At 63.1% G+C, this 19,944-nt stretch overlaps 5 pseudogenes; all 5 read right to left on the reverse strand.

The window, feature by feature from the left end:
- Nucleotides 1-3,539: 3,539 nt before the first annotated feature.
- Nucleotides 3,540-3,658, reverse strand: LOC142866689 (uncharacterized; annotated as a pseudogene).
- Nucleotides 3,659-7,500: 3,842 nt separating this feature from the next.
- LOC142866690 (uncharacterized) lies at nt 7,501-7,619 on the reverse strand (annotated as a pseudogene).
- Nucleotides 7,620-11,473: 3,854 nt separating this feature from the next.
- Nucleotides 11,474-11,592, reverse strand: LOC142866692 (uncharacterized; annotated as a pseudogene).
- A 3,856-nt stretch (nt 11,593-15,448) lies between these two features.
- Nucleotides 15,449-15,567, reverse strand: LOC142866693 (uncharacterized; annotated as a pseudogene).
- Nucleotides 15,568-19,418: 3,851 nt separating this feature from the next.
- LOC142866694 (uncharacterized) lies at nt 19,419-19,537 on the reverse strand (annotated as a pseudogene).
- Between the last annotated feature and the right edge of the window lie 407 nt (nt 19,538-19,944).

Genomic DNA, 19,944 nt, shown 5'->3' on the forward strand with positions numbered 1-19,944 from the left:
CGCGGAGGGCGCCCCTGTCCCGCTCAAGAGGCCAGCCTCACTGCGCTTCCCCGCGATAGCGCTGACCCGCGCCGGGCCTGTGCAGTTGGCCGGCCCGGTCGGGCGGACTCCGGAGGACTGAGGTGAGGGACGGGGCGGGGTGGGGTGGGGTGGGGGGCTGTCTACACACACACACACACACACACACACACACACAGACACACAGACACGATGCGCCTCCACGGCTGGACCCGCCAAGGTGGAGACCTTCCAGCCCCCCTCCTCTCCTCACCTCGCCTCCTTCACCTACCCGTCCCCACCCCCAGCGCGCTGCCGCTGACTGCGCACGCGCGCTCACCCTTTGACCCCAGCCAGGGGCCGCCCTCCCGCACAACCCCTGTCAGCTGCGCCCCCGCCCTGTGGGTGGGCTGCCGCCTATTCCCCAGGGCCAGGGCTGGGGCACAGCGCATGGGGGAGGGGAGCGAGTGTAGGGGCGTCTCTCGGGATGTGTCCCATGGCTGGGGTGGGGCGGGGTGGTTTGGGGGGCGCTGAAGAAATCAGTCCCCTCCATCTCCTACCTCTGGAAAACCCCCAAGCCCTTGGAGAACTGCCGGCACCGCTCCCGTGGGGGCCGGGACCCTGCTCCGTGTCCTCCTGTGGCCCAGTCCAAGGGGCCTGGGCCTGGCCCGGGGCTGGATTGGACCCCAACCACCCTCGGGTGTGGACTTGCTAAAAGCCGGCGATTAGATATTGGATTCGAGCTTCCTTGAGGTCATTTCACTAATGAGTGCACCGGAAAGAGTTTCCTAATCCATCTGTGAGGGTGGCAACTGAAAGAGAATTTTAAAGCTGACAGAATAGGCGAGGAAAGGCATAGGAGATTTCCACACCCAGTAAGGCAGACTTTCCCGAAATGGAAGAAAGAAACGAGCAAACAGAGACACCGGTAGCCCGCCCGGATCAGAGTCGGCTCCTTAGAGAAAGCACCCTGACCAGGTTCACCCGTGGGTGGGTGGCGAGCCAGTGGCATTCAGAAGCGCGAGGCCCGCAGTCTGTGCAGAAGACACCTGCACTCGGGTGTGTGTGGCGGCGCGATTCCCAAGCAGCTCCAAATGGTAATCCAAAGAGAAGCCAGGGAGTTCCCAAGGCCCCAGGTGTCCTCAGCCCACGACTGGCTGCTGTGGGAATGCGAAGCCCGGCGGCTCCTTGTCTCAGAGCGGGACAACCAGGAGGTGTGACGTACACCCCGGGGTTCCCAGGAGGATCAGGCTGAAGCTGGTACTTGGCCTGAAAATGTCCCCTCGCATGGGCACCCCCTTCCGCTTCCGGCTCCTCTGCTCCCGGTGCCCCTCCATCCAGGGGCCAGACTTTAAGAAGTCACCCGCAGGAGAATCCTGGTCCCAAAGGAGCCTTCTGGGGGACCCGTGCTGAGAGAGGTTGTGGGCATGGCCCGCTGGGGCTCTGCCCGGCCCAGGGCTGGGAGATGCCACCTCCCAGCTCCGGGTCCCTGCAGGAAGCGTTGGCAAGCACAGGGCCAGTCCCCCAAAGGCCCAGGTGCAGGGAGCCCAGGCCAAGCAGCCTGTGGAAGAAGCCACATGCCGTGCCACCCCGGGAACACGACTGCAGGTCGCGGCCCCTCCCGCCTCCTCCCCGACATGGCGCAGGGCTCAGAGACACCTGAGACGCTGCTACCAAAGTCCAAAGGGCATCGGTTGCTCCTCCAAAGCACCCGAGCAGACCGCGTTGTCCAGCCAGACCCTGGGCCTCCCTGGGGTGCCCAGCACAAAAGTGCAGACAACCCCCGGACTCGCAATCTCAGTTTGAGGATGTTCCTGCCATTCTAAGGACCCGCAGGCCAGCTGGGCCTTCAGGCAGGACAGAGAGCCCCGGAATCCGACGTGGAGAGCTGCGTGGACGTCCCCATCAGGAGGCGGTCCCCACCTCCGAGGCTCTCCCCTTGCGGGGAGCGGCAGCCCCAGGGCCTCAGGGAAGACACCAGGCTGGGCCCCCGCGGCACAGCGGGGCACGTCCCTGTCCCCGGCAGGCGACTTAGCGATGCCTGCGCCAGACTGCTGCGGCCGCCCTGCTGCCGGGTTCCTGGAGGGCTTCCTGGAAGCAGCGTCCACACCAAGCCCCTGGAAGGCCCAGGCGACGGAGGAGCCGGTCAGGCAGGGGCCGAGGACGGTGACGGGCGGGGAGGAGCGTGTCAGGCAGGGGCCGAGGACGGTGACAGGCCGGGCGGGAAGGAGCCGGTCAGGCGGGGGCCCAGGACAGTGACGGGCCTGGCCGGGGAGGAGCGAGTCAGGCAGTGGCCCAGGTGGTGGGCCGGGCGGAGAGGAGCCTGTCAGGCAGGGGCAGAGGACGGTGACGGTGACGGTGACGGTGACGGGCCGGGGCGGGAAGGGGCCGGTCAGGCAGGGGCAGGGGCCGAGGACAGTGACGGGCCTGGCGGGGGAGGAGCGCGTCAGGCAGGGGCAGAGGAGACGGGCTGGGTAAGGGGTAGGGTGACAGTTAGGGCACAATTCACAATCGCAAAGATGTGGAAGCGACCCGAGTGCCCATCCATCCAGGAGTGCATTAGTAACATGTGGCGCGTGGACACCACGGAGTGCCATTCGGCTGTGAGGAGCAGCGGTGAGGGGGCGCCTCTCGTGTTCTCCTGGCCAGAGCTGGAACCCGTTCCAGTAGGCCAGGTGTCCCAAGAACGGACACACGAGCACCACGTGCGCGCGCTCACCGGCAAATTGGTAGGAACGGATGGACACCTAAGTGGACAGCCAGGAATCACCTTCATCGGGTGGGTGTCGGGCGGGCGTGGGGAGGGGGTGGGCATACACATCCATTAGGGAGGGGGTGGGTGCGCACCTACTGGGGGATGGGCGCACTTGAAGCTCTGACCCGAGGGGGGAGGCGGGGAAAGAGCAATGCACCCGACCTGAACATTGGTACCCCCACAATACGCTGGGAGAGAATGAGAAATAAATAAGGAGACAGGGGGGAGGGGGGCACGGGCAACACATGTCACCTCAATACTTGTACTCCCATCATCTGCTAGAAAGGAGAGAGAAAAGAAAATGCAATAATAGAGATAAGAGACACTTTCTAAGAACATGAATCCGAAAAGAAAAGTAAAAGGAGGCCTGTCGAGCAGGTCTGGGTGTGACTCCGGATCCCCCAACATCAGGTGCCACCACCAAAGATTCCTACGTGGAGCCCGTAGAACCCCAAAAGCAACGGGACGAGTTCTGGTCACATACTCCCTCAAAATGACATCCTGGCCTTCTTCTGGAACTCCCTCCCCTCTCAGACTCTCAAGGTTTCCTCCAGCGTGTCGGTTCCCACAGAGCAGACCTTTGGTCTGAGACCTGACAGTCCAGATGCCACGCGTGCTGCCGCGTGGCGGCGGTGTCGCGGCTTGGGACAAGAGGAGGCCCCACGGTGCGGGCTGGGGCGCCAGGCACAGCGGCGGGCGCTGAGGGTGGGGGTGACCCCCACCCCGGGCCGCCGCCGCGCTCCCAGAAAGGGGACAGAACGAGAGGCAAAAAAAAAAAAAAAGCCGCCGCCTAGGGCACCCGTGATTCCCGGGCGGTCTCCCATCCAAGTACTAACGAGGCCCGACCCTGCTTAGCTTCCGAGACCAGAGGAGATGGGGGGCGTTCAGGGTGGTGTGGCCCTAGACGGCGGAGGGCGCCCCTGCCCCGCTCAAGAAGCCGAGCCTCTCTGCGCTTCCCCGCCGCCGCCTCCCGCCCCAGGCCCCGCGCCGGGCCGGGCCTGTTGAGTTCGCCGGCGGCCGGGTCCGGCGGGCTCCGAGGGACCGGGGTGATGGGCGGGGCGGGGCGGGGCGGGGGGCTGTCTCTCTCTACACACACACACACTCACACTCACTCACACTCACACAAGATGCGCCTCCACGGCTGGACTCGCCAAGGTGGAGACCTTCCAGCCCCCCTCCTCTCCCCGCCTGGCCTCCTTCACCTACCCGCCGCCCACCCCCAGCGCGTCGCCGCCGCTGACTGCGCACGCGCCCGGCGCTCGCCCTCTGACCCCAGCCAGGGGCCGCCCTCCCCCACAACCGCTTTCAGCTGTGCCCCCCTCCCCCCGCCCTGTGGGTGGGCTGCCGCCTATTCCCCCGGGCCAGGACTGGGGCACAGCGCAAGGGGGAGGGGAGCGAGTGTATGGGGCATCTCTCTCTGGGGATGTGTCCCATGGGTGGGGTGGGGTGGGGTGGCGTGGTTTGTGGGGCGCTGAAGAAATCAGTCCCCTCCATCTCCCACCTCTGGAAAACGCCCAAGCCCTTGGAGAACTGCCGGCACCGCTACCGTGGGGGCCGGGACCCTCCTCTGTGTCCTCCTGTGGCCCAGTCCAAGGGGCCTGGGCCTGGCCGGGGCTGCATTGGACCCTGACCACCCTGGCGTGTGGACTCGCCAAAAATCGGCCATTAGATATTGGATTCCAGCTTCCTTGAGGTCATTTCACTAATGAGTGCACCGGAAAGAGGTTCCTAATCCATCTGTGAGGGTGGCAACTGAAAGAGAATTTGAAAGCTGACAGAATAGGCGAGGGAAGGCATAGGAGATTTCCACACCCAGCAAGGAAGCCTTTCCCGAAATGGAAGAAAGAAACGAGCAAACAGAGACACCGGTAGCCCGCCCGGATCAGAGTCTGCCCCCGAGAGAAAGCACCCTGACCAGGTTCACCCGTGGGTGGGTGGCGAGCTAGCGGCATTCAGAAGAGCGAGGCCCGCAGTCTGTGCGGAAGACACCTGCACTCGGGTGTGTGTGGCGGCGCGATTCCCAAGCAGCTCCAGATGTTAAACCAAGGAGAAGCCAGGGAGTTCCCAACGCCCCAGGTGTCCTCAGCCCACGACTGGCTGCTGTGGGAATGCGAAGCCCGGCTCCTTGTCTCAGAGCGGGGTTCCCAGGAGGATCAGGCTGAAGCTGGGACTTGGCCGCAAAGTGTCCCCTCGCACGGCCACCCCCTTCCCCTTCCTGCTCCTCTACTCCTGGTGCCCCTCCATCCAGGGGCCAGACCTTAAAGAGTCACCGCAAGAGAATCCTGGTCCCAAAGGAGCCTTCTGGGGGACCGGTGCTGAGAGAGGTTGTGGGCATGGCCCGCTGGGGCTCTGCCCGACCCAGGGCTGAGAGACGCCACCTCCCAGCTCTGGGTCCCTGCAGGAAGTGTTGGCAAGCACAGGGCCAGTCCTCCAAAGGCCCAGGTACAGGGAGCCCAGGCCAAGCAGCCTGTGGAAGAAGCCACTTGCCGTGCCACCCCGGGAACAGGACTGCAGGCCCCGGCCCTTCCCACCTCCTCCTCCTCCTCTTCCCCCCCACCCCCCGCCCCCACCCCTCCACCGACATGGCACAGGGCTCAGAGACACCTCAGACCCTTGCTACCCAAAGTGCAAAGGGCATCGGTTGCTCCTCCAAACCCCCCGCCCAGCAGACCACGTTGTCCAGCCAGCCCCCGGGCCTCCCTGGGGTGCCCAGCACAAAAGTGCAGACACCCACCGGACCCTCAGTCTCAGTTTTCGGATGTTTTTGCCACTCTAAGGACCCGCAGGCCAGCTGGGCCTTCGGGCAGGACAGAGAGCCCCGGAATCCGACGTGGAGAGCTGCGTGTACGTCCCCATCAGGAGGCGGTCCCCACCTCCGGGGCTCTCCCCTTGCGGGGAGCGGCAGCCCCAGGGCCTCAGGCAAGACACCAGGCTGGGCCCCCCCACGGCACAGCGGGGGGGGGGAGGGGGCACAGCGGGGGGGCACGTTCCCCGCACAAGCGCCTTAGGGACGGCTGCTGGAGACTGCTGCGGCCACCCTGCTGCCGGGTTTCTGGAGGGCTTCCTGGAAGCAGCGTCCACACCAAGCCCTTGGAAGGCCCAGGCGACGGAGGAGCCAGCCGGTCAGGCAGGGGCCGAGGACGGTGAGAGGCCGGGCGGGAAGGAGCATGTCAGGCAGGGGCAGAGGACGGTGACAGGCCGGGCGGGAAGGAGCCGGTCAGGCGGGGGCCCAGGACAGTGACGGGCCTGGCCGGGGAGGAGCGAGTCAGGCAGGGGCAGAGGAGACGGGCTGGGTAAGGGTTAGGGTTACAGTTAGGGCACAATTCACAATCGCAAAGATGTGGAAGCGACCCGAGTGCCCATCCATCCAGGAGTGCATTAATAAAATGTGGCGCGTGGACACCACGGAGTGCCATTCGGCTGTGAGGAGCAGCGGTGAGAGGGCACCTCTCGTGTTCTCCTGGCCAGAGCTGGAACCCGTTCCAGTAAGCCAAGTATCCCAAGAATGGACACACGAGCACCACGTGAGCGCGCTCACCGGCAAATTGGTACGAACGGATGGACACCTAAGTGGACAGAGAGGAATCCCCTTCCTCGGGTGGGTGTCGGGCGGGTGGGGGGAGGGGATGGGCATACACATCCATTAGGAATGGGGTGGGTGCGCACCGACTGGGGCATGGGCGCACTTGAAGCTAATGACCCGAGGGGGGAGGCTGGGAGAGGGCAACGTACCCGACCTTAACATTGGTACCCCCACAATACGCTGGAGGTATACAACATGAGAGGTAAATGAATAAGAACACAGGGGGGAGGGGGGCACGGGCAACACATGTCACCTGAATACTTGTACTCCCATCATCTGCTTGAAAAGAGAGAGAAAAGAAAATGCAATAATAGAGGCCGGGCGCGGTGGCTCACGCCTGTAATCCTAGCTCTTGGGAGGCCGAGGCGGGTGGATTGCTCAAGGTCAGGAGTTCAAAACCAGCCTGAGCAAGAGCGAGACCCCGTCTCTACTATAAATAGAAAGAAATTGATTGGCCAACTGATATATATATATATATAAAAAAAAATTAGCCGGGCATAGTGGCGCATGCCTGTAGTCCCAGCTACTCGGGAGGCTGAGGCAGAAGGATCACTCGAGCCCAGGAGTTTGAGGTTGCTGTGAGCTAGGGTGACGCCACGGCACTCACTCTAGCCTGGACAACAAAGTGAGACTCTGTCTCAAAAAAAAAAAAAAAAAAAGAAAAAAAAAAAAAAGAAAATGCAATAATAGAGGTAAGAGACACTTTTTAAAAATAATGAATCCGAAGAGAAAAGTAAAAGGAGGCCTGTGGAGCAGGTCTGGGTGTGACTCCGGATCCCCCAACATCAGGTGCCACCACCAAAGATTCCTACGTGGAGCCCGTAGAACCCCAAAAGCAACGGGACGAGTTCTGGTCACATACTCCCTCAAAATGACATCCTGGCCTTCTTCTGGAACTCCCTCCCCTCTCAGACTCTCAAGGTTTCCTCCAGCGTGTCGGTTCCCACAGAGCAGACCTTTGGTCTGAGACCTGACAGTCCAGATGCCACGCGTGCTGCCGCGTGGCGGCGGTGTCGCGGCTTGGGACAAGAGGAGGCCCCACGGTGCGGGCTGGGGCGCCAGGCACAGCGGCGGGCGCTGAGGGTGGGGGTGACCCCCACCCCGGGCCGCCGCCGCGCTCCCAGAAAGGGGACAGAACGAGAGGCAAAAAAAAAAAAAAAGCCGCCGCCTAGGGCACCCGTGATTCCCGGGCGGTCTCCCATCCAAGTACTAACGAGGCCCGACCCTGCTTAGCTTCCGAGACCAGAGGAGATGGGGGGCGTTCAGGGTGGTGTGGCCCTAGACGGCGGAGGGCGCCCCTGCCCCGCTCAAGAAGCCGAGCCTCTCTGCGCTTCCCCGCCGCCGCCTCCCGCCCCAGGCCCCGCGCCGGGCCGGGCCTGTTGAGTTCGCCGGCGGCCGGGTCCGGCGGGCTCCGAGGGACCGGGGTGATGGGCGGGGCGGGGCGGGGCGGGGGGCTGTCTCTCTCTACACACACACACACTCACACTCACTCACACTCACACAAGATGCGCCTCCACGGCTGGACTCGCCAAGGTGGAGACCTTCCAGCCCCCCTCCTCTCCCCGCCTGGCCTCCTTCACCTACCCGCCGCCCACCCCCAGCGCGTCGCCGCCGCTGACTGCGCACGCGCCCGGCGCTCGCCCTCTGACCCCAGCCAGGGGCCGCCCTCCCCCACAACCGCTTTCAGCTGTGCCCCCCTCCCCCCGCCCTGTGGGTGGGCTGCCGCCTATTCCCCCGGGCCAGGGCTGGGGCACAGCGCAAGGGGGAGGGGAGCGAGTGTATGGGGCATCTCTCTCTGGGGATGTGTCCCATGGGTGGGGTGGGGTGGGGTGGGGTGGCGTGGTTTGTGGGGCGCTGAAGAAATCAGTCCCCTCCATCTCCCACCTCTGGAAAACGCCCAAGCCCTTGGAGAACTGCCGGCACCGCTACCGTGGGGGCCGGGACCCTCCTCTGTGTCCTCCTGTGGCCCAGTCCAAGGGGCCTGGGCCTGGCCGGGGCTGCATTGGACCCCGACCACCCTGGCGTGTGGACTCGCTAAAAATCGGCGATTAGATATTGGATTCCAGCTTCCTTGAGGTCATTTCACTAATGAGTGCACCGGAAAGAGTTTCCTAATCCATCTGTGAGGGTGGCAACTGAAAGAGAATTTGAAAGCTGACAGAATAGGCGAGGGAAGGCATAGGAGATTTCCACACCCAGCAAGGAAGCCTTTCCCGAAATGGAAGAAAGAAACGAGCAAACAGAGACACCGGTAGCCCGCCCGGATCAGAGTCTGCCCCCGAGAGAAAGCACCCTGACCAGGTTCACCCGTGGGTGGGTGGCGAGCTAGCGGCATTCAGAAGAGCGAGGCCCGCAGTCTGTGCGGAAGACACCTGCACTCGGGTGTGTGTGGCGGCGCGATTCCCAAGCAGCTCCAGATGTTAAACCAAGGAGAAGCCAGGGAGTTCCCAACGCCCCAGGTGTCCTCAGCCCACGACTGGCTGCTGTGGGAATGCGAAGCCCGGCTCCTTGTCTCAGAGCGGGGTTCCCAGGAGGATCAGGCTGAAGCTGGGACTTGGCCGCAAAGTGTCCCCTCGCATGGCCACCCCCTTCCCCTTCCTGCTCCTCTACTCCTGGTGCCCCTCCATCCAGGGGCCAGACCTTAAAGAGTCACCGCAAGAGAATCCTGGTCCCAAAGGAGCCTTCTGGGGGACCGGTGCTGAGAGAGGTTGTGGGCATGGCCCGCTGGGGCTCTGCCCGACCCAGGGCTGAGAGACGCCACCTCCCAGCTCTGGGTCCCTGCAGGAAGTGTTGGCAAGCACAGGGCCAGTCCTCCAAAGGCCCAGGTACAGGGAGCCCAGGCCAAGCAGCCTGTGGAAGAAGCCACTTGCCGTGCCACCCCGGGAACAGGACTGCAGGCCCCGGCCCTTCCCACCTCCTCCTCCTCCTCTTCCCCCCCACCCCCCGCCCCCACCCCTCCACCGACATGGCACAGGGCTCAGAGACACCTCAGACCCTTGCTACCCAAAGTGCAAAGGGCATCGGTTGCTCCTCCAAACCCCCCGCCCAGCAGACCACGTTGTCCAGCCAGCCCCCGGGCCTCCCTGGGGTGCCCAGCACAAAAGTGCAGACACCCACCGGACCCTCAGTCTCAGTTTTCGGATGTTTTTGCCACTCTAAGGACCCGCAGGCCAGCTGGGCCTTCGGGCAGGACAGAGAGCCCCGGAATCCGACGTGGAGAGCTGCGTGTACGTCCCCATCAGGAGGCGGTCCCCACCTCCGGGGCTCTCCCCTTGCGGGGAGCGGCAGCCCCAGGGCCTCAGGCAAGACACCAGGCTGGGCCCCCCCACGGCACAGCGGGGGGGGGGGGGGGGAGGGGGCACAGCGGGGGGGGCACGATCCCCGCACAAGCGCCTTAGGGACGGCTGCTGGAGACTGCTGCGGCCACCCTGCTGCCGGGTTTCTGGAGGGCTTCCTGGAAGCAGCGTCCACACCAAGCCCTTGGAAGGCCCAGGCGACGGAGGAGCCAGCCGGTCAGGCAGGGGCCGAGGACGGTGAGAGGCCGGGCGGGAAGGAGCATGTCAGGCAGGGGCAGAGGACGGTGACAGGCCGGGCGGGAAGGAGCCGGTCAGGCGGGGGCCCAGGACAGTGACGGGCCTGGCCGGGGAGGAGCGAGTCAGGCAGGGGCAGAGGAGACGGGCTGGGTAAGGGTTAGGGTTACAGTTAGGGCACAATTCACAATCGCAAAGATGTGGAAGCGACCCGAGTGCCCATCCATCCAGGAGTGCATTAATAAAATGTGGCGCGTGGACACCACGGAGTGCCATTCGGCTGTGAGGAGCAGCGGTGAGAGGGCACCTCTCGTGTTCTCCTGGCCAGAGCTGGAACCCGTTCCAGTAAGCCAAGTATCCCAAGAATGGACACACGAGCACCACGTGAGCGCGCTCACCGGCAAATTGGTACGAACGGATGGACACCTAAGTGGACAGAGAGGAATCCCCTTCCTCGGGTGGGTGTCGGGCGGGTGGGGGGAGGGGATGGGCATACACATCCATTAGGAATGGGGTGGGTGCGCACCGACTGGGGCATGGGCGCACTTGAAGCTAATGACCCGAGGGGGGAGGCTGGGAGAGGGCAACGTACCCGACCTTAACATTGGTACCCCCACAATACGCTGGAGGTATACAACATGAGAGGTAAATGAATAAGAACACAGGGGGGAGGGGGGCACGGGCAACACATGTCACCTGAATACTTGTACTCCCATCATCTGCTTGAAAAGAGAGAGAAAAGAAAATGCAATAATAGAGGCCGGGCGCGGTGGCTCACGCCTGTAATCCTAGCTCTTGGGAGGCCGAGGCGGGTGGATTGCTCAAGGTCAGGAGTTCAAAACCAGCCTGAGCAAGAGCGAGACCCCGTCTCTACTATAAATAGAAAGAAATTGATTGGCCAACTGATATATATATATATATAAAAAAAAATTAGCCGGGCATAGTGGCGCATGCCTGTAGTCCCAGCTACTCGGGAGGCTGAGGCAGAAGGATCACTCGAGCCCAGGAGTTTGAGGTTGCTGTGAGCTAGGGTGACGCCACGGCACTCACTCTAGCCTGGACAACAAAGTGAGACTCTGTCTCAAAAAAAAAAAAAAAAAAAGAAAAAAAAAAAAAGAAAATGCAATAATAGAGGTAAGAGACACTTTTTAAAAATAATGAATCCGAAGAGAAAAGTAAAAGGAGGCCTGTGGAGCAGGTCTGGGTGTGACTCCGGATCCCCCAACATCAGGTGCCACCACCAAAGATTCCTACGTGGAGCCCGTAGAACCCCAAAAGCAACGGGACGAGTTCTGGTCACATACTCCCTCAAAATGACATCCTGGCCTTCTTCTGGAACTCCCTCCCCTCTCAGACTCTCAAGGTTTCCTCCAGCGTGTCGGTTCCCACAGAGCAGACCTTTGGTCTGAGACCTGACAGTCCAGATGCCACGCGTGCTGCCGCGTGGCGGCGGTGTCGCGGCTTGGGACAAGAGGAGGCCCCACGGTGCGGGCTGGGGCGCCAGGCACAGCGGCGGGCGCTGAGGGTGGGGGTGACCCCCACCCCGGGCCGCCGCCGCGCTCCCAGAAAGGGGACAGAACGAGAGGCAAAAAAAAAAAAAAAAGCCGCCGCCTAGGGCACCCGTGATTCCCGGGCGGTCTCCCATCCAAGTACTAACGAGGCCCGACCCTGCTTAGCTTCCGAGACCAGAGGAGATGGGGGGCGTTCAGGGTGGTGTGGCCCTAGACGGCGGAGGGCGCCCCTGCCCCGCTCAAGAAGCCGAGCCTCTCTGCGCTTCCCCGCCGCCGCCTCCCGCCCCAGGCCCCGCGCCGGGCCGGGCCTGTTGAGTTCGCCGGCGGCCGGGTCCGGCGGGCTCCGAGGGACCGGGGTGATGGGCGGGGCGGGGCGGGGCGGGGCGGGGGGCTGTCTCTCTCTACACACACACACACTCACACTCACTCACACTCACACAAGATGCGCCTCCACGGCTGGACTCGCCAAGGTGGAGACCTTCCAGCCCCCCTCCTCTCCCCGCCTGGCCTCCTTCACCTACCCGCCGCCCACCCCCAGCGCGTCGCCGCCGCTGACTGCGCACGCGCCCGGCGCTCGCCCTCTGACCCCAGCCAGGGGCCGCCCTCCCCCACAACCGCTTTCAGCTGTGCCCCCCTCCCCCCGCCCTGTGGGTGGGCTGCCGCCTATTCCCCCGGGCCAGGGCTGGGGCACAGCGCAAGGGGGAGGGGAGCGAGTGTATGGGGCATCTCTCTCTGGGGATGTGTCCCATGGGTGGGGTGGGGTGGGGTGGGGTGGCGTGGTTTGTGGGGCGCTGAAGAAATCAGTCCCCTCCATCTCCCACCTCTGGAAAACGCCCAAGCCCTTGGAGAACTGCCGGCACCGCTACCGTGGGGGCCGGGACCCTCCTCTGTGTCCTCCTGTGGCCCAGTCCAAGGGGCCTGGGCCTGGCCGGGGCTGCATTGGACCCCGACCACCCTGGCGTGTGGACTCGCTAAAAATCGGCCATTAGATATTGGATTCCAGCTTCCTTGAGGTCATTTCACTAATGAGTGCACCGGAAAGAGTTTCCTAATCCATCTGTGAGGGTGGCAACTGAAAGAGAATTTGAAAGCTGACAGAATAGGCGAGGGAAGGCATAGGAGATTTCCACACCCAGCAAGGAAGCCTTTCCCGAAATGGAAGAAAGAAACGAGCAAACAGAGACACCGGTAGCCCGCCCGGATCAGAGTCTGCCCCCGAGAGAAAGCACCCTGACCAGGTTCACCCGTGGGTGGGTGGCGAGCTAGCGGCATTCAGAAGAGCGAGGCCCGCAGTCTGTGCGGAAGACACCTGCACTCGGGTGTGTGTGGCGGCGCGATTCCCAAGCAGCTCCAGATGTTAAACCAAGGAGAAGCCAGGGAGTTCCCAACGCCCCAGGTGTCCTCAGCCCACGACTGGCTGCTGTGGGAATGCGAAGCCCGGCTCCTTGTCTCAGAGCGGGGTTCCCAGGAGGATCAGGCTGAAGCTGGGACTTGGCCGCAAAGTGTCCCCTCGCATGGCCACCCCCTTCCCCTTCCTGCTCCTCTACTCCTGGTGCCCCTCCATCCAGGGGCCAGACCTTAAAGAGTCACCGCAAGAGAATCCTGGTCCCAAAGGAGCCTTCTGGGGGACCGGTGCTGAGAGAGGTTGTGGGCATGGCCCGCTGGGGCTCTGCCCGACCCAGGGCTGAGAGACGCCACCTCCCAGCTCTGGGTCCCTGCAGGAAGTGTTGGCAAGCACAGGGCCAGTCCTCCAAAGGCCCAGGTACAGGGAGCCCAGGCCAAGCAGCCTGTGGAAGAAGCCACTTGCCGTGCCACCCCGGGAACAGGACTGCAGGCCCCGGCCCTTCCCACCTCCTCCTCCTCCTCTTCCCCCCCACCCCCCGCCCCCACCCCTCCACCGACATGGCACAGGGCTCAGAGACACCTCAGACCCTTGCTACCCAAAGTGCAAAGGGCATCGGTTGCTCCTCCAAACCCCCCGCCCAGCAGACCACGTTGTCCAGCCAGCCCCCGGGCCTCCCTGGGGTGCCCAGCACAAAAGTGCAGACACCCACCGGACCCTCAGTCTCAGTTTTCGGATGTTTTTGCCACTCTAAGGACCCGCAGGCCAGCTGGGCCTTCGGGCAGGACAGAGAGCCCCGGAATCCGACGTGGAGAGCTGCGTGTACGTCCCCATCAGGAGGCGGTCCCCACCTCCGGGGCTCTCCCCTTGCGGGGAGCGGCAGCCCCAGGGCCTCAGGCAAGACACCAGGCTGGGCCCCCCCACGGCACAGCGGGGGGGGGGGGGGAGGGGGCACAGCGGGGGGGCACGTTCCCCGCACAAGCGCCTTAGGGACGGCTGCTGGAGACTGCTGCGGCCACCCTGCTGCCGGGTTTCTGGAGGGCTTCCTGGAAGCAGCGTCCACACCAAGCCCTTGGAAGGCCCAGGCGACGGAGGAGCCAGCCGGTCAGGCAGGGGCCGAGGACGGTGAGAGGCCGGGCGGGAAGGAGCATGTCAGGCAGGGGCAGAGGACGGTGACAGGCCGGGCGGGAAGGAGCCGGTCAGGCGGGGGCCCAGGACAGTGACGGGCCTGGCCGGGGAGGAGCGAGTCAGGCAGGGGCAGAGGAGACGGGCTGGGTAAGGGTTAGGGTTACAGTTAGGGCACAATTCACAATCGCAAAGATGTGGAAGCGACCCGAGTGCCCATCCATCCAGGAGTGCATTAATAAAATGTGGCGCGTGGACACCACGGAGTGCCATTCGGCTGTGAGGAGCAGCGGTGAGAGGGCACCTCTCGTGTTCTCCTGGCCAGAGCTGGAACCCGTTCCAGTAAGCCAAGTATCCCAAGAATGGACACACGAGCACCACGTGAGCGCGCTCACCGGCAAATTGGTACGAACGGATGGACACCTAAGTGGACAGAGAGGAATCCCCTTCCTCGGGTGGGTGTCGGGCGGGTGGGGGGAGGGGATGGGCATACACATCCATTAGGAATGGGGTGGGTGCGCACCGACTGGGGCATGGGCGCACTTGAAGCTAATGACCCGAGGGGGGAGGCTGGGAGAGGGCAACGTACCCGACCTTAACATTGGTACCCCCACAATACGCTGGAGGTATACAACATGAGAGGTAAATGAATAAGAACACAGGGGGGAGGGGGGCACGGGCAACACATGTCACCTGAATACTTGTACTCCCATCATCTGCTTGAAAAGAGAGAGAAAAGAAAATGCAATAATAGAGGCCGGGCGCGGTGGCTCACGCCTGTAATCCTAGCTCTTGGGAGGCCGAGGCGGGTGGATTGCTCAAGGTCAGGAGTTCAAAACCAGCCTGAGCAAGAGCGAGACCCCGTCTCTACTATAAATAGAAAGAAATTGATTGGCCAACTGATATATATATATATATAAAAAAAAATTAGCCGGGCATAGTGGCGCATGCCTGTAGTCCCAGCTACTCGGGAGGCTGAGGCAGAAGGATCACTCGAGCCCAGGAGTTTGAGGTTGCTGTGAGCTAGGGTGACGCCACGGCACTCACTCTAGCCTGGACAACAAAGTGAGACTCTGTCTCAAAAAAAAAAAAAAAAAAGAAAAAAAAAAAAAAAGAAAATGCAATAATAGAGGTAAGAGACACTTTTTAAAAATAATGAATCCGAAGAGAAAAGTAAAAGGAGGCCTGTGGAGCAGGTCTGGGTGTGACTCCGGATCCCCCAACATCAGGTGCCACCACCAAAGATTCCTACGTGGAGCCCGTAGAACCCCAAAAGCAACGGGACGAGTTCTGGTCACATACTCCCTCAAAATGACATCCTGGCCTTCTTCTGGAACTCCCTCCCCTCTCAGACTCTCAAGGTTTCCTCCAGCGTGTCGGTTCCCACAGAGCAGACCTTTGGTCTGAGACCTGACAGTCCAGATGCCACGCGTGCTGCCGCGTGGCGGCGGTGTCGCGGCTTGGGACAAGAGGAGGCCCCACGGTGCGGGCTGGGGCGCCAGGCACAGCGGCGGGCGCTGAGGGTGGGGGTGACCCCCACCCCGGGCCGCCGCCGCGCTCCCAGAAAGGGGACAGAACGAGAGGCAAAAAAAAAAAAAAAGCCGCCGCCTAGGGCACCCGTGATTCCCGGGCGGTCTCCCATCCAAGTACTAACGAGGCCCGACCCTGCTTAGCTTCCGAGACCAGAGGAGATGGGGGGCGTTCAGGGTGGTGTGGCCCTAGACGGCGGAGGGCGCCCCTGCCCCGCTCAAGAAGCCGAGCCTCTCTGCGCTTCCCCGCCGCCGCCTCCCGCCCCAGGCCCCGCGCCGGGCCGGGCCTGTTGAGTTCGCCGGCGGCCGGGTCCGGCGGGCTCCGAGGGACCGGGGTGATGGGCGGGGCGGGGCGGGGCGGGGGGCTGTCTCTCTCTACACACACACACACTCACACTCACTCACACTCACACAAGATGCGCCTCCACGGCTGGACTCGCCAAGGTGGAGACCTTCCAGCCCCCCTCCTCTCCCCGCCTGGCCTCCTTCACCTACCCGCCGCCCACCCCCAGCGCGTCGCCGCCGCTGACTGCGCACGCGCCCGGCGCTCGCCCTCTGACCCCAGCCAGGGGCCGCCCTCCCCCACAACCGCTTTCAGCTGTGCCCCCCTCCCCCCGCCCTGTGGGTGGGCTGCCGCCTATTCCCCCGGGCCAGGGCTGGGGCACAGCGCAAGGGGGAGGGGAGCGAGTGTATGGGGCATCTCTCTCTGGGGATGTGTCCCATGGGTGGGGTGGGGTGGGGTGGGGTGGCGTGGTTTGTGGGGCGCTGAAGAAATCAGTCCCCTCCATCTCCCACCTCTGGAAAACGCCCAAGCCCTTGGAGAACTGCCGGCACCGCTACCGTGGGGGCCGGGACCCTCCTCTGTGTCCTCCTGTGGCCCAGTCCAAGGGGCCTGGGCCTGGCCGGGGCTGCATTGGACCCCGACCACCCTGGCGTGTGGACTCGCTAAAAATCGGCCATTAGATATTGGATTCCAGCTTCCTTGAGGTCATTTCACTAATGAGTGCACCGGAAAGAGTTTCCTAATCCATCTGTGAGGGTGGCAACTGAAAGAGAATTTGAAAGCTGACAGAATAGGCGAGGGAAGGCATAGGAGATTTCCACACCCAGCAAGGAAGCCTTTCCCGAAATGGAAGAAAGAAACGAGCAAACAGAGACACCGGTAGCCCGCCCGGATCAGAGTCTGCCCCCGAGAGAAAGCACCCTGACCAGGTTCACCCGTGGGTGGGTGGCGAGCTAGCGGCATTCAGAAGAGCGAGGCCCGCAGTCTGTGCGGAAGACACCTGCACTCGGGTGTGTGTGGCGGCGCGATTCCCAAGCAGCTCCAGATGTTAAACCAAGGAGAAGCCAGGGAGTTCCCAACGCCCCAGGTGTCCTCAGCCCACGACTGGCTGCTGTGGGAATGCGAAGCCCGGCTCCTTGTCTCAGAGCGGGGTTCCCAGGAGGATCAGGCTGAAGCTGGGACTTGGCCGCAAAGTGTCCCCTCGCATGGCCACCCCCTTCCCCTTCCTGCTCCTCTACTCCTGGTGCCCCTCCATCCAGGGGCCAGACCTTAAAGAGTCACCGCAAGAGAATCCTGGTCCCAAAGGAGCCTTCTGGGGGACCGGTGCTGAGAGAGGTTGTGGGCATGGCCCGCTGGGGCTCTGCCCGACCCAGGGCTGAGAGACGCCACCTCCCAGCTCTGGGTCCCTGCAGGAAGTGTTGGCAAGCACAGGGCCAGTCCTCCAAAGGCCCAGGTACAGGGAGCCCAGGCCAAGCAGCCTGTGGAAGAAGCCACTTGCCGTGCCACCCCGGGAACAGGACTGCAGGCCCCGGCCCTTCCCACCTCCTCCTCCTCCTCTTCCCCCCCACCCCCCGCCCCCACCCCTCCACCGACATGGCACAGGGCTCAGAGACACCTCAGACCCTTGCTACCCAAAGTGCAAAGGGCATCGGTTGCTCCTCCAAACCCCCCGCCCAGCAGACCACGTTGTCCAGCCAGCCCCCGGGCCTCCCTGGGGTGCCCAGCACAAAAGTGCAGACACCCACCGGACCCTCAGTCTCAGTTTTCGGATGTTTTTGCCACTCTAAGGACCCGCAGGCCAGCTGGGCCTTCGGGCAGGACAGAGAGCCCCGGAATCCGACGTGGAGAGCTGCGTGTACGTCCCCATCAGGAGGCGGTCCCCACCTCCGGGGCTCTCCCCTTGCGGGGAGCGGCAGCCCCAGGGCCTCAGGCAAGACACCAGGCTGGGCCCCCCCACGGCACAGCGGGGGGGGGGGGGGGAGGGGGCACAGCGGGGGGGCACGTTCCCCGCACAAGCGCCTTAGGGACGGCTGCTGGAGACTGCTGCGGCCACCCTGCTGCCGGGTTTCTGGAGGGCTTCCTGGAAGCAGCGTCCACACCAAGCCCTTGGAAGGCCCAGGCGACGGAGGAGCCAGCCGGTCAGGCAGGGGCCGAGGACGGTGAGAGGCCGGGCGGGAAGGAGCATGTCAGGCAGGGGCAGAGGACGGTGACAGGCCGGGCGGGAAGGAGCCGGTCAGGCGGGGGCCCAGGACAGTGACGGGCCTGGCCGGGGAGGAGCGAGTCAGGCAGGGGCAGAGGAGACGGGCTGGGTAAGGGTTAGGGTTACAGTTAGGGCACAATTCACAATCGCAAAGATGTGGAAGCGACCCGAGTGCCCATCCATCCAGGAGTGCATTAATAAAATGTGGCGCGTGGACACCACGGAGTGCCATTCGGCTGTGAGGAGCAGCGGTGAGAGGGCACCTCTCGTGTTCTCCTGGCCAGAGCTGGAACCCGTTCCAGTAAGCCAAGTATCCCAAGAATGGACACACGAGCACCACGTGAGCGCGCTCACCGGCAAATTGGTACGAACGGATGGACACCTAAGTGGACAGAGAGGAATCCCCTTCCTCGGGTGGGTGTCGGGCGGGTGGGGGGAGGGGATGGGCATACACATCCATTAGGAATGGGGTGGGTGCGCACCGACTGGGGCATGGGCGCACTTGAAGCTAATGACCCGAGGGGGGAGGCTGGGAGAGGGCAACGTACCCGACCTTAACATTGGTACCCCCACAATACGCTGGAGGTATACAACATGAGAGGTAAATGAATAAGAACACAGGGGGGAGGGGGGCACGGGCAACACATGTCACCTGAATACTTGTACTCCCATCATCTGCTTGAAAAGAGAGAGAAAAGAAAATGCAATAATAGAGGCCGGGCGCGGTGGCTCACGCCTGTAATCCTAGCTCTTGGGAGGCCGAGGCGGGTGGATTGCTCAAGGTCAGGAGTTCAAAACCAGCCTGAGCAAGAGCGAGACCCCGTCTCTACTATAAATAGAAAGAAATTGATTGGCCAACTGATATATATATATATATAAAAAAAAATTAGCCGGGCATAGTGGCGCATGCCTGTAGTCCCAGCTACTCGGGAGGCTGAGGCAGAAGGATCACTCGAGCCCAGGAGTTTGAGGTTGCTGTGAGCTAGGGTGACGCCACGGCACTCACTCTAGCCTGGACAACAAAGTGAGACTCTGTCTCAAAAAAAAAAAAAAAAAAGAAAAAAAAAAAAAAGAAAATGCAATAATAGAGGTAAGAGACACTTTTTAAAAATAATGAATCCGAAGAGAAAAGTAAAAGGAGGCCTGTGGAGCAGGTCTGGGTGTGACTCCGGATCCCCCAACATCAGGTGCCACCACCAAAGATTCCTACGTGGAGCCCGTAGAACCCCAAAAGCAACGGGACGAGTTCTGGTCACATACTCCCTCAAAATGACATCCTGGCCTTCTTCTGGAACTCCCTCCCCTCTCAGACTCTCAAGGTTTCCTCCAGCGTGTCGGTTCCCACAGAGCAGACCTTTGGTCTGAGACCTGACAGTCCAGATGCCACGCGTGCTGCCGCGTGGCGGCGGTGTCGCGGCTTGGGACAAGAGGAGGCCCCACGGTGCGGGCTGGGGCGCCAGGCACAGCGGCGGGCGCTGAGGGTGGGGGTGACCCCCACCCCGGGCCGCCGCCGCGCTCCCAGAAAGGGGACAGAACGAGAGGCAAAAAAAAAAAAAAAGCCGCCGCCTAGGGCACCCGTGATTCCCGGGCGGTCTCCCATCCAAGTACTAACGAGGCCCGACCCTGCTTAGCTTCCGAGACCAGAGGAGATGGGGGGCGTTCAGGGTGGTGTGGCCCTAGACGGCGGAGGGCGCCCCTGCCCCGCTCAAGAAGCCGAGCCTCTCTGCGCTTCCCCGCCGCCGCCTCCCGCCCCAGGCCCCGCGCCGGGCCGGGCCTGTTGAGTTCGCCGGCGGCCGGGTCCGGCGGGCTCCGAGGGACCGGGGTGATGGGCGGGGCGGGGCGGGGCGGGGGGCTGTCTCTCTCTACACACACACACACTCACACTCACTCACACTCACACAAGATGCGCCTCCACGGCTGGACTCGCCAAGGTGGAGACCTTCCAGCCCCCCTCCTCTCCCCGCCTGGCCTCCTTCACCTACCCGCCGCCCACCCCCAGCGCGTCGCCGCCGCTGACTGCGCACGCGCCCGGCGCTCGCCCTCTGACCCCAGCCAGGGGCCGCCCTCCCCCACAACCGCTTTCAGCTGT

The sequence above is a fragment of the Microcebus murinus genome, unplaced genomic scaffold (genome assembly GCF_040939455.1).
Source record: "Microcebus murinus isolate Inina unplaced genomic scaffold, M.murinus_Inina_mat1.0 scaf006_hap2_Mmur4.0, whole genome shotgun sequence".
NCBI classification, from domain to species: domain Eukaryota; kingdom Metazoa; phylum Chordata; class Mammalia; order Primates; family Cheirogaleidae; genus Microcebus; species Microcebus murinus.